Source organism: Adiantum capillus-veneris, chromosome 4, assembly GCF_014529385.1.
Source record: "Adiantum capillus-veneris isolate H3 chromosome 4, ASM1452938v2, whole genome shotgun sequence".
NCBI lineage: Eukaryota > Viridiplantae > Streptophyta > Polypodiopsida > Polypodiales > Pteridaceae > Adiantum > Adiantum capillus-veneris.
The window spans coordinates 51862500-51873019 of NC_140934.1; the positions used below are offsets into that span (position 1 = coordinate 51862500).

Consider the following 10520-nt stretch of genomic DNA (forward strand, 5'->3'; position numbering starts at 1 on the left):
GCTAGAGGGTCCATGAGGTGGCATAGAGCTTCATTAGTATAACAAGCTTTGGAGAGGATAACGGGCTTGAGATTCTTGTCGCCTAGTCTGACCACTATGGTAGGGTCCATTTTTAAGGAAAATATGGATTCTATCAAAAGATGTTTAGAAAGGAAACGGGGAAAGAAAGAATGGTGGGGCATCAAGAGAGTGAAAAGATGTTCAAAGATTAGGCTTAAGGTTATAGAAGGAGTAGGTGGGCTAAATTTTTCTTGACGTGCTTGATTAAATGGTATCTTCAAAGATGCCTCAATTTGGGATGAAAAGAAAAATGGAAAAAAAGGGGATAGTGCATGGACAAGATAGATAGAGGGATGTGACATATGTCAAGGTGTATGTGCATAGAGATTTTTTTTGCATCGTAGACATGTGAGTGGTTATTTACATTGATTTTGATGAGATGGTTGCATTGCTTGTAGCTAGCAAAGGCCAAAATGTGGAGGAGCATAGAGAGCACGCATGGGCTGGAAGTTCTATCTTGCAGAGGGCACATTGGTGCAAAGGAGTGCTCCCAGCTTAGCTTGTGAGATTGCGAGTCATCGAATTTAGGCTATCTATGTGCTAATGACTCCAAGGAGGAAGCAATATTAATTCTACAGTTTATGACACGATGAGAAACAAAATTAACAGATGAATCTAGGGAAGAAGCGATGTTTGTTAAACAAGTCAAAGGAAGGGGGGGGGGGGGGGGGGGGGGGGGGGGGGGGGGGGGGGGGGGGGGGGGGGGGGGGGGGGGGGGGGGGGGCAAAGCGGAGAGGGGATCTACCTTGTAGAAAACGAGGGCAAGAGGAGACATATGATGTGTCTCAGAGTGAACCCGAAGAGAGACAAAAGTGAACCCAAAGAGAAATGAAGAGTTTCCATTTGAAAAGATGCACACACACACACACACACACACACACACACACACACACACACACACACACACACAGAGAGAGAGAGAGAGAGAGAGAGAGAGAGAGAGAGAGAGAGTGCATCTAAGTGCAAGGGGAGTGATGGGAGGTTGCATGGACTTGTGTAGGGACATCATGGCGAGGATCAATAGGGTGGCATACATGTTTCATTAATCAAAATCTATCTAGATTCTTTTGGTTCAATAGAAGCACAACTTGTTGGAGGGAGGCCAAGTATCAATGACTTCACAACTTGGAAGGAAAAGTAAAGGCGGGATATTTTTGGAGAGCTGGCCATGTACAGGGACTCTCTCTCTCTCTCTCTCCCCCCCCCCCCCCCCCCCCCCCCCCCCCCCCTCTCGAATGTAGAGTCTAGACATTACACCTTTAAGAATGGTCTACATACACATCGTCACTACCGTGTAGTGGGCACAATAGAGAGTGGATGGCACACTCTATCACGTAGTAGGATAGGACATAGAGGGGGTGATATAAAGCTAATGAGGGAGACAGAGAGAGGAGTCGTCCCTCATTTGTTTGATTAAAACTCTCTCTGGTCTTGTCTATTGTCCTCCATAGTACGTCCTACCTATGGCATGCAATACACTTTCTATCTTCCTCTAGCAGACAAGAGAGCAGCGATAGTGTTTGGAGGGGAGGGAGATGCTGTGTCATAGGGTAATGACAATGAGACAACATGCAGCAGCCAGGGGGAGGGTATCGACGAGGAAGGGGGGAAGGAAAAGGTGGATGTCCAATGCAACGAGGGAGGTGCAAGCGCAGTGTGGTGCGAGGCTGTCAAGGAGTAGTCGGTTCGAGGTGTGGAGCTTACAACACGGTGATGGCTTACACGACAATGACAACAAGGGAAGGGGTTGATGCCTATGTTAAACAAGCAAGGCAAGGGAATCTGAAGATATTCTCGCTAATAAATTGTAAAAAGAGCAAGTAGGTGAGGATGCACAAGCGTAGGTGGATTCGAAGAGAGATTGGGGATAGATAAGGTAGAGGGAGTAGATGGGAGTGAATTCTTGAAGAGTGTGATAAGTTGCCAGCTCCTTTCAAGTTTCAAATAGAAGCCCCTTTAAAGTTTCAATTAGAATCCAAGTAAAGAGCATGGTGAGGGTGGGAGAGAAGGAGGAATGTAATTAAGCCTAAGGCCTAAAAGTTTTCATTTGGAGGAGGAGAAGGGGCGATTGGACAGGTTATGGAAATAGAGGTTGGTTATCCCATGCTCATGATCAAGAGAAAAGGTGGTTTATTTTCCCAAGGGGAGATTGGAGAGGTTATGGAAAGAGAGGTTGATTATCTCATGCTCATGCTCAAGAGAAAAGGTGGTTTAGTTTCCCAAGGTCATAATCTTAAAGAGGTGGAGATTGGTGGGGGGAGCCACTACCTAGAGCACATTTTACCTTTGGATGAAGGGAAGGGAAGGAAAGGTGATAAATAAAGGAGGGGTCCAAATGTGAGGGAAAAGAGGGCTTTGGGAGAAGAGTAGGCGGATCCACAACATAGGGTGTTCTACCCCCTACTTCTTCCTCCGCTCTACGAACACTTTTTAAGCTAAATTTGGGGTGAAGAGGTTTAGGTGTGGCACCCAAGTTGTTGTTGAGTAAGAGGGAGAAGCATCAAGAGGATGATTGGGGGTTTTTAGTAAAGGGGAAATGTGGGAATAGTTATCTAGAGAAGGAGGGAGAGAGGGAGGGGTTTTTGGGAGAGGATGAAAATGGGGAATTACAAGAGAGAGGAAAGGTGGGGCCACTGGGAGTGACGTCTTGGGCTTCTTGAAGGGTTGATGCATGACTTCTTCATGGGAGGTTTTTACCGGGGGGGGGGGGGGGGGGTGTGTTATTGTGCACCAAATGATGGTGGCAATGCTTACGTCTAGGAGGCACATTTGGGGTGGGGGTGGGGGGGGTGAGGGAAGCTTTTTCATTGAGTGGTGACTTCATTGATGCACAAACTCTCCCAATGTGTCTTATGTAGGTAGAGACTTGACTTCCTTTAAGAGGTAAATTTGGGTTCTCTTCCTTGCATTTTGCACTGGCAAGCTTAAAGAGGAGGCCAAATGGGTTTGGAGGATTTCATTTTACCAATGTGCATCAAACTTGTGGAGGGAGTTTTGCTTCCATAAGGATTTGACGTGCCCAAGCCAAGTATTGGACTCTTGGAAAGGAGATAGGTTTAAGCTTACTGGTGAGGTAGAAGAGTCTTTCTTCTACAAGGGCATGGCAGGTGTCAAAGCAACGTTCTAAATTTGGGCTTGGATGTAAGCTCTATAGAATCTGATTGAAATCATTTTCTTTCCAAAATCACAATCGTGAGCGGATGCATTAAATTATGCACAAAATAATGTACAAAGTAACCTCAAGCTCGTGTCGAGCTTTGAGGGATCACACAATACATTGAGAAGCTACATGGCCCTAGACAAAGGCGAGCCATTACCCACCATGATCTTGTACACATTGTTAGTGATTTGCGGTCATGATGGCAAGAATTTCCCTATTCCACTCATCCGAGTACGTCCTTTTACTAATGGCAATAATCACTTCCCTACTTTCCTGGATAATGTCCTTGAAGCTAGCTGTTGAGAGGACAATTTCAAAAGTTTGATAGCTGTCGGCCTTACGGACTTGCTAGTTTTGGTTGATTGAAGCCACACAAGAACTTTAGATTCTCCCTTGGTACTCTAGTTGAATTCCTTAGTTGGTGGGTGCATGACCTCTCTATAAGAATTGTCTTTGAGGTTCCCTTTTATCATTGTTTGGTCATCATGCCTCAGGTCGATGTGTTCATAGCCCCAATCTTGCACTATTTTTCAGTTTTCCCATAAATGGATCCCCCAAAATAATGTCAAAATTGTTCCCTTGCCAAAGTCCACCATGGCAAACGTATGTTCATAATCGATTCCACAAGAGGTGATATCACATGCTCTAATATTCCCATTGGTTTCTCTACATAGCCATCTGCTAATTGCAACTTTATGCGTGGCTTTCTTATGGCTATCTTGCCCCATCTTTCCCATATTTCCTTCAGAGCTATGATAGAGTAGGTATATTGCTTGCATGCAATGGAAAATAAAGATATAGGACATACTTTGCATGTATGAAATGCAAATGAAAGAAAACATTCCATGCATGCAAGAAGGTCAAGGCACAAACAATCCATGTTGAAATGAAGGCATAAACCCCGGTTCTGTTTTGTGTTACACTTGTGTTTATCCTCAACAAAAGACCTTTCTAAATGATTGACAACCAGCTTGGGGCTCTTGCTTGCTCTCGTCTTTGGGGAGCTTCTTTTCTCCTCCAAATTACCCTTTTGTTTATTGATGCTGTGAGGAGATTTTTCCTCCATACGGAGGGTTTTCAAAGGTGTAAGGTGTGAGATTTGTCCTAGAGTCACTAGAGTATGCCAGTCAAGGAGAGAAAAGGTGGAGATATTCCACATATAGTGGTGCAAGGATGTAGAGCTACTTAAAGCTCATTTCATGAATAAAAAAATCCAATCCATGTCTGAATTAGATCTCTCTTGTTTATGGTGAGCTTGTGATGGGTTAGCAAACTACTCAAGATCGTGTTTATGAGTCCAAGTTAATCTATCTTGGAACCTAATTCACTTGAGTAACAATTTAGCCTATACACACTCACTTGTGTTCATAATGTCTGTCTTCCATCCACCCTAGCTAGCACGATCCCATTCCCATCAAGTGGTATCAGAGCTTTGGTGTGCTAGCTAGGATTGTTGTTATGCATAAATGTGTGTTAGCGATTAGCATTCTCTAATTAATTACCCTAATTACACGCTTAAATTCTCTCCTTTTTCATTAAGTATTAGTGGCAAATAAGCTACGTAATCACAGTGTGACTCTTATGGATTGTGGGCACATTCATTGCAAGCCACTACCCTCATCCATGAAGGGAACTCGTGATTGGTGTCAACTAGTAGTAAATTAGTGATTGCATTAATTGACTTTTGCATTTAGTTTGCATTCTAGTGTTAATATTTGCATCATTTGTGGCATTAATCAAGCTTTCCCCAAGCGTCGAATTATCACACGCATTGGTGGTGTGGCATTCTTTGAGATCTCTTCGGCAAGCTCCCAACCTCTGCAATCTAAGCCCTGGACCTCACTCATCTTCATCCCTATTTTATGCTATATATGGGTGTGTGTGGAGTTTTTTGTGTGTGTGAAGCTCTGCCTGGATTAGCACATATTGGTTATTTTTGGAACCTCAATCAACCAAAGCCTTGAGGCTTGTTAGCTAGCTTAATGTGGGAAGGCTGTTCTTGCCCCTGCGAGGTCGTAGGGTCAATATTCCAATTTTAGCAATTGGGGAGTACGGATGGATCTCTAGCAGGTGCCATACTACATTTAATCACCAAGTCGACTCCACCTAGCAGTTGGTCGCACATGAGTCTTATGTTTTGGAGCCCACCACTGACGTTTTATCCAAAGGCCTACCCAATTGCCCATCCATGTTGTCCGGTTTTCTATACGGGGCACCTTCCCCCCATGGGGTGATTTTCCAAGGCCTCAAGAGCCTCTATTAAGCTGCCAGTCTTGCGAGCAGGCCCCAAGGCTTAAAGCATCCCACCAAGGACCGATTCCCGCCAGCATACTCCCTTCCTCCAAGAGACACCCCACCCCAAGCAAGGGCTACTTCCCGCAAGCAGGAAACAAAGATCACTTTCTTTCCCTCAAAGCTATCAAAGCTTCAAAGAAAATCCAAGGCATCAAAAGATTCGATCTTCAAAAGGGCTTCATCATTAGAGATCAAGCTTCCACGTGTGAAGAGGGGTTTCACCAAGGGTGAACTTGGAGCTTCGCAAAAGGAATTCTCTCTCTCTCTCTCTCTCTCTCTCTCTCTCTCTCTCTCTCTCTCTCTCTCTCTCAATTAACTCCACAATTTTGCAACCAAGCACAACAATTTCTTGCAATGTATATCATAATCTACATTTATGGTGATGATTTCATATTGTGCTTGTGTAAATAGGTGGACACTGGTAGAGGAGTCTCCTAAGCTAAGACCCCCTCTATTAGCGCAATGGAAGAGAAGGGGCTTATGAAATTTAACGGGGAGGGATTTCACACTTGGCAAACCAAGTTGAAAGGCTACTTAATGAAAAAGCAGTTGTGGAGAGTAGTTAAGCGGACAATCACTGATTCGTCAGCCGTTGATGGAGCACACATACATACATGAGCTATGAGTGCACAAAATCAAGCCAAGAACGAGCAGGCATTAGGAATCATAATCTTTGCACTACATGACAAATATGTACATTTTATTGATGATTGTGAAACCTCATCAGCTACATGGAAAGCACTAAAAAAAGACTTTAGAGCTAGGAAAAAGAAGATCAAAGTGAGCTTAAAGAAGGATCTATATAAATTAAAAATGGAACATAACGAAGATATTGCAAGCTTGGTCAATCGTCTTACAAGCATGACCACACAACTAGATTATGTAAACAGTGCAGTACCAGAGGATGATAAAATTGCAGTTCTTCTAGCAGCCTTACTACCTAGCTTTGACCATATAATGACCATCATTGAGGAGAAGGATCCAACACAAGATTTGCAAGATGTAATCAAATCTTTAATATCCAAAGAGAAGAAGCAAGGGAGGAATGTTACTTCATTAGGAGGAGCTTTTGTCGTCTCATCACGAAGGAGGATATTCAACATCAACATCAAGTATAAAGAAGTGTTGTGATTTTGGGAGAATGGGACATATAGCAAAGGATTGCTACACCAATAAATCTTGCAACAAATGTGGTAAGAAGGGATATCCTCCTTCTGGATGCTACTCAAGTGGAGACAACAACGGAAAAAGCAACAGTGGCAATAGCAACAATAGAAACTACAAAGGCAAGAAACCTGTCAGAGGATCAACTCATGTAGTGGAGGACGAAGAAGAAGACAAAGACCAAGGCGTGAACAACCTGGTCTACTATGACGACATACTGTGAAGATAGTAGCCTCTCTTCAAGGAGAGAAATTTTTTGTCATCCTTTGTGGATCAGTCATCCTTCGTGGATATGTATTGACATCGTCTGTGGATATTATGTGTCATCCTTAGGGGATAAAGAAACTTCAATGTATTGTCCTAGTTTAAACTCAAGGGGAGGATTGTAAGGTTGTAAGGTGTGAGCTTTGTCCTAGAGTCACTAGAGTATGAGTCAAGGAGAGAAAATGTGAAATTATCCCACACATAGTGGTGCAAGGATGTAGAGGTACTTTAAGCTCATTTCATGAATTAAAAAAATCCATTCCATGTTTGCATTACATCTCTCTTGTTTATGGTGAGCTTGTGATGGGTTAGCAAACTACTCAAGATCGTGTTTATGAGTCCAAGTTAATATATCTTCGAACCCAATTTTCTTGAGTAACAGTCTAACCTGCACACACTCACTTGTGTTCATTATGTTTGTCTTTCATCCACCCTAGCTAGCACGATCCCATTCCCATCAAAAGGTGTGGCCTTTGTCTTGCTCTTCATTTCAGAGCTAGTCTTGACAACAACCTTTTCTGTAGGAGTATTCATATTAACGTCAGCCCTCGCACAACAAATGAGCCCTCGCACAACAAATGGCACAAGAGGAAGAGAGATCAGCAACACAACAAATGGAACGATGAAGCAAGGAAATGGTAATCTATTTTCTCACATGCACAAACTTGCAATCAGTCCACAACTACGCGGATCTACTATAGTTCAAGATTTTTCCATTCCCAATCATGATAGCCACCCCACCTATGTCTTCTTTCATACGAGTGAGAGTGACCTTTTCATTATAGGTAAATTTACATAGATAAGTGAACATGAATCAACATGGTGACCTTGCTTAAAATTTGTTCTAAATAGAAAGATGCTCATGAATCCAACAAGGAGACCTATCCCTAAACAAGGGAGTCAAAGCCATCTCAAGGTGAGATATAGATCCTTTTCCAACCAAGGGAAACTGATATTCCTAGAACTAAATTTACACAGATAGGTTGATTTTCTAGGTCCTTAATGGATGATCTTGAGAATTGTGTTCCTCATTTTGAATACCTCTAATTAGTGGCCCCAATATCTCAAAAACTCATGAAAAGTGAAATCAATGGCTATTGATCATTGTTTGGGAGTTGAGGAAGAAAAAATGATGCATTTTGAGCTTTCCATATAAATCACAAGATTTCAAACCTAATTAGGTTCTGGAATGTACAACTGACAAAAATCCTGATTTGCAGAAGTAATTCGAACAAAAATTTCTTTTGTGTTCATGAGATGAAAAAAGGTAGTCGTTCGCTACCACGAGAGACTTCCCTTAAGTTTAAGGTAAAACATAAACTGCAAATAGTGCATATACTCAGCATGTACTTGACATTGAGGGGGCAACTTAGACAATAAGTGATGACATTGTAATGGAATATTGATTGTGACCCCTTCTTTCTTGCTATTTGGTAACTTTACTACTAAATTACTAGATGTCAATCAAGAACACAACTAGGATCAGAGGAGGCCTCTTGTTTTAATACAGGCTAAGAAGTACTAGAGTGCTCCCTCAAACTTCCTTGGTGCAGGCTCTCTTTTGATGTCTGTCCTAGTGCTCAATACGGCCACCATATTTGGGTTGTGATCCAAGTGCAGGTTTTAGTTATTCTGTTTTTCTGAGTTGGTTTTTTCCTTATGGAGCTCTTCAAGTAGACATTCTAGAGCTGCTTGTGGGTCTGTCCTTTCCCTTGTCAACACTTCAGTGACTTCAGCCGGCGTAATTTTCACATGTGCATCGTCCAATGCCGCATGCACATGTTCAAAGAGTTTGTGCTCGCTCAGACATAGATAGTTTGCAGCCAGAATCTTAAATGCCTCGTAGGTGCAGTATGAGAGGTGGATGTGCATATCCATGCGCCCGGAGCGCACAAGTGCAGGGTCCAGCTTGTCAATGTGGTTGGTAGTGAATACGAAGATGCGCTCATCGCCGCAACACGACCATAACCCATCGGTAAAGTTGAGGAGACCCGACAAGGTTACATGGCTCAGCTTCCTTTGCGGTGGGCGCTCATCATCATCATCGTCGTCCTCGTCCTCGTCCTCGTCACGACGAGATCTTCTACTGTTTGATCCTTGAGCCCTGCTGATTGTATCGGTCAGATGGAGAGAGCAATCGATATCCTCGATTACTATGATGGACTTGTTGGAAGTTTTGATGAGCAGGTTTCTGAGATGGGCATTGGAAGTGACTTCGGTGAGCTCTAGATCATAGACATCATATTGCAGGAAATTGGCCATGGCGGCAATCATACTGGATTTCCCAGTCCCAGGGGGGCCGTAGAGGAGGTAGCCTCGCTTCCAAGCGCGACCGGCACGTCTGTAGAAGGCTGCCCCTTGAGCAAAGCTGGTGAGGTCCTCCATGATCTTCTTCTTGATGTGGGGGTCAATGGCAAGGGTGTCGAAAGTGGAAGGGTGCTTGAAGGGCACAGATGCCCAGAGGCTGCGCCGCCCGCCCCATACCATGTACATATGGCTCTTCATGTTGGTGTAGAGGAGGCGCTCTCTGCGCTGGAGAGAGAGGGATTTGGCGCGCTCTAAGATGTGCTGAAGGTAAGCTGGGAGAATGAGGGATTTGTCCTTGTGGAGGAGGACAAGGCAGAGGGAGCGTCTCTCGTCGGGGCGATGGGCGGTGATATCAGATCTGTGGGAGTACTGGTCGAGACCAGGGGGGTGCTTGCGCTCTGTGGATTTGAGGATCCACCAGACAGGGCGGCCCTGGAAGGTGTCGTAGAGGGGGTCATGGGCGGCGAGGGTGAGGGAGATGGAGGTGGCGCCTTTGGGGAAGGCGGCATTGAGATTGTGCGCCGTGTGGAAGGCGGGGGAGTGGCTGAGGTAGAGCTGCACGGCCAAGAAGAGCTCGTTGACGGTGGCTGATCCATCCTGCTCCTCAACCTGCAAGCTGATGTAGCGCCGCCGCCAGAGAAGCTTCTGCACCCACCCTACAGCCACGTCGACGTCTACCCAGTGCGAGATAAGGGCAAGGGCGTGTCCCACCGCCGCCGCGATGCCCAATAACACACTGAAATAGTAATAGTAAGAAGAGTGGTTCATGTTGCCCACCATCCCTCGAGAGCTGATTTCTTGACTTCTCGCAGACTGTTATATTGTTGTCTTCAAAAAGCCAACGACGCGCAGCAAAAGCAAACCATGCAGGCGATGGAAAAGCAAACGCTGGCACAGCTCTCTCTCTCTCTCTCTCTCTCTCTCTCTCAAAATGCTTTTAATGTTGAGAAAGTCATCAAGAAACTGCCTCTCGTCTAATTTACCACGGTCGACTACCTAGGAAGGACGCACACCCAATTGTTATCTAATAACTGTTGAGAAAGTCATCAAGAAAATGACTCTCATCTAATTCACCACGGTTCGACTACCCAATTAGTATCAAAATGCTTAACTAAGTATAAAAGGGTTAGTAAGACAGAAGAAATGTCACACCTTTCGAACTCTTGCTAGACTTGTGCTCAATAGTTAGTGATTACATCTTTCTTTGATTATCTTTGCTATTGCTTGGATCATCCCTGTTGCTATTTAAGAACGGCCTCGTATTTTGCTA

General features: G+C 44.2%; 1 pseudogene; it reads right to left on the minus strand.

Moving 5' to 3' along the window:
• Window positions 1-8372: 8372 nt before the first annotated feature.
• On the minus strand, window positions 8373-10187 carry LOC147459158 (AAA-ATPase At4g25835 pseudogene; annotated as a pseudogene).
• Between the last annotated feature and the right edge of the window lie 333 nt (window positions 10188-10520).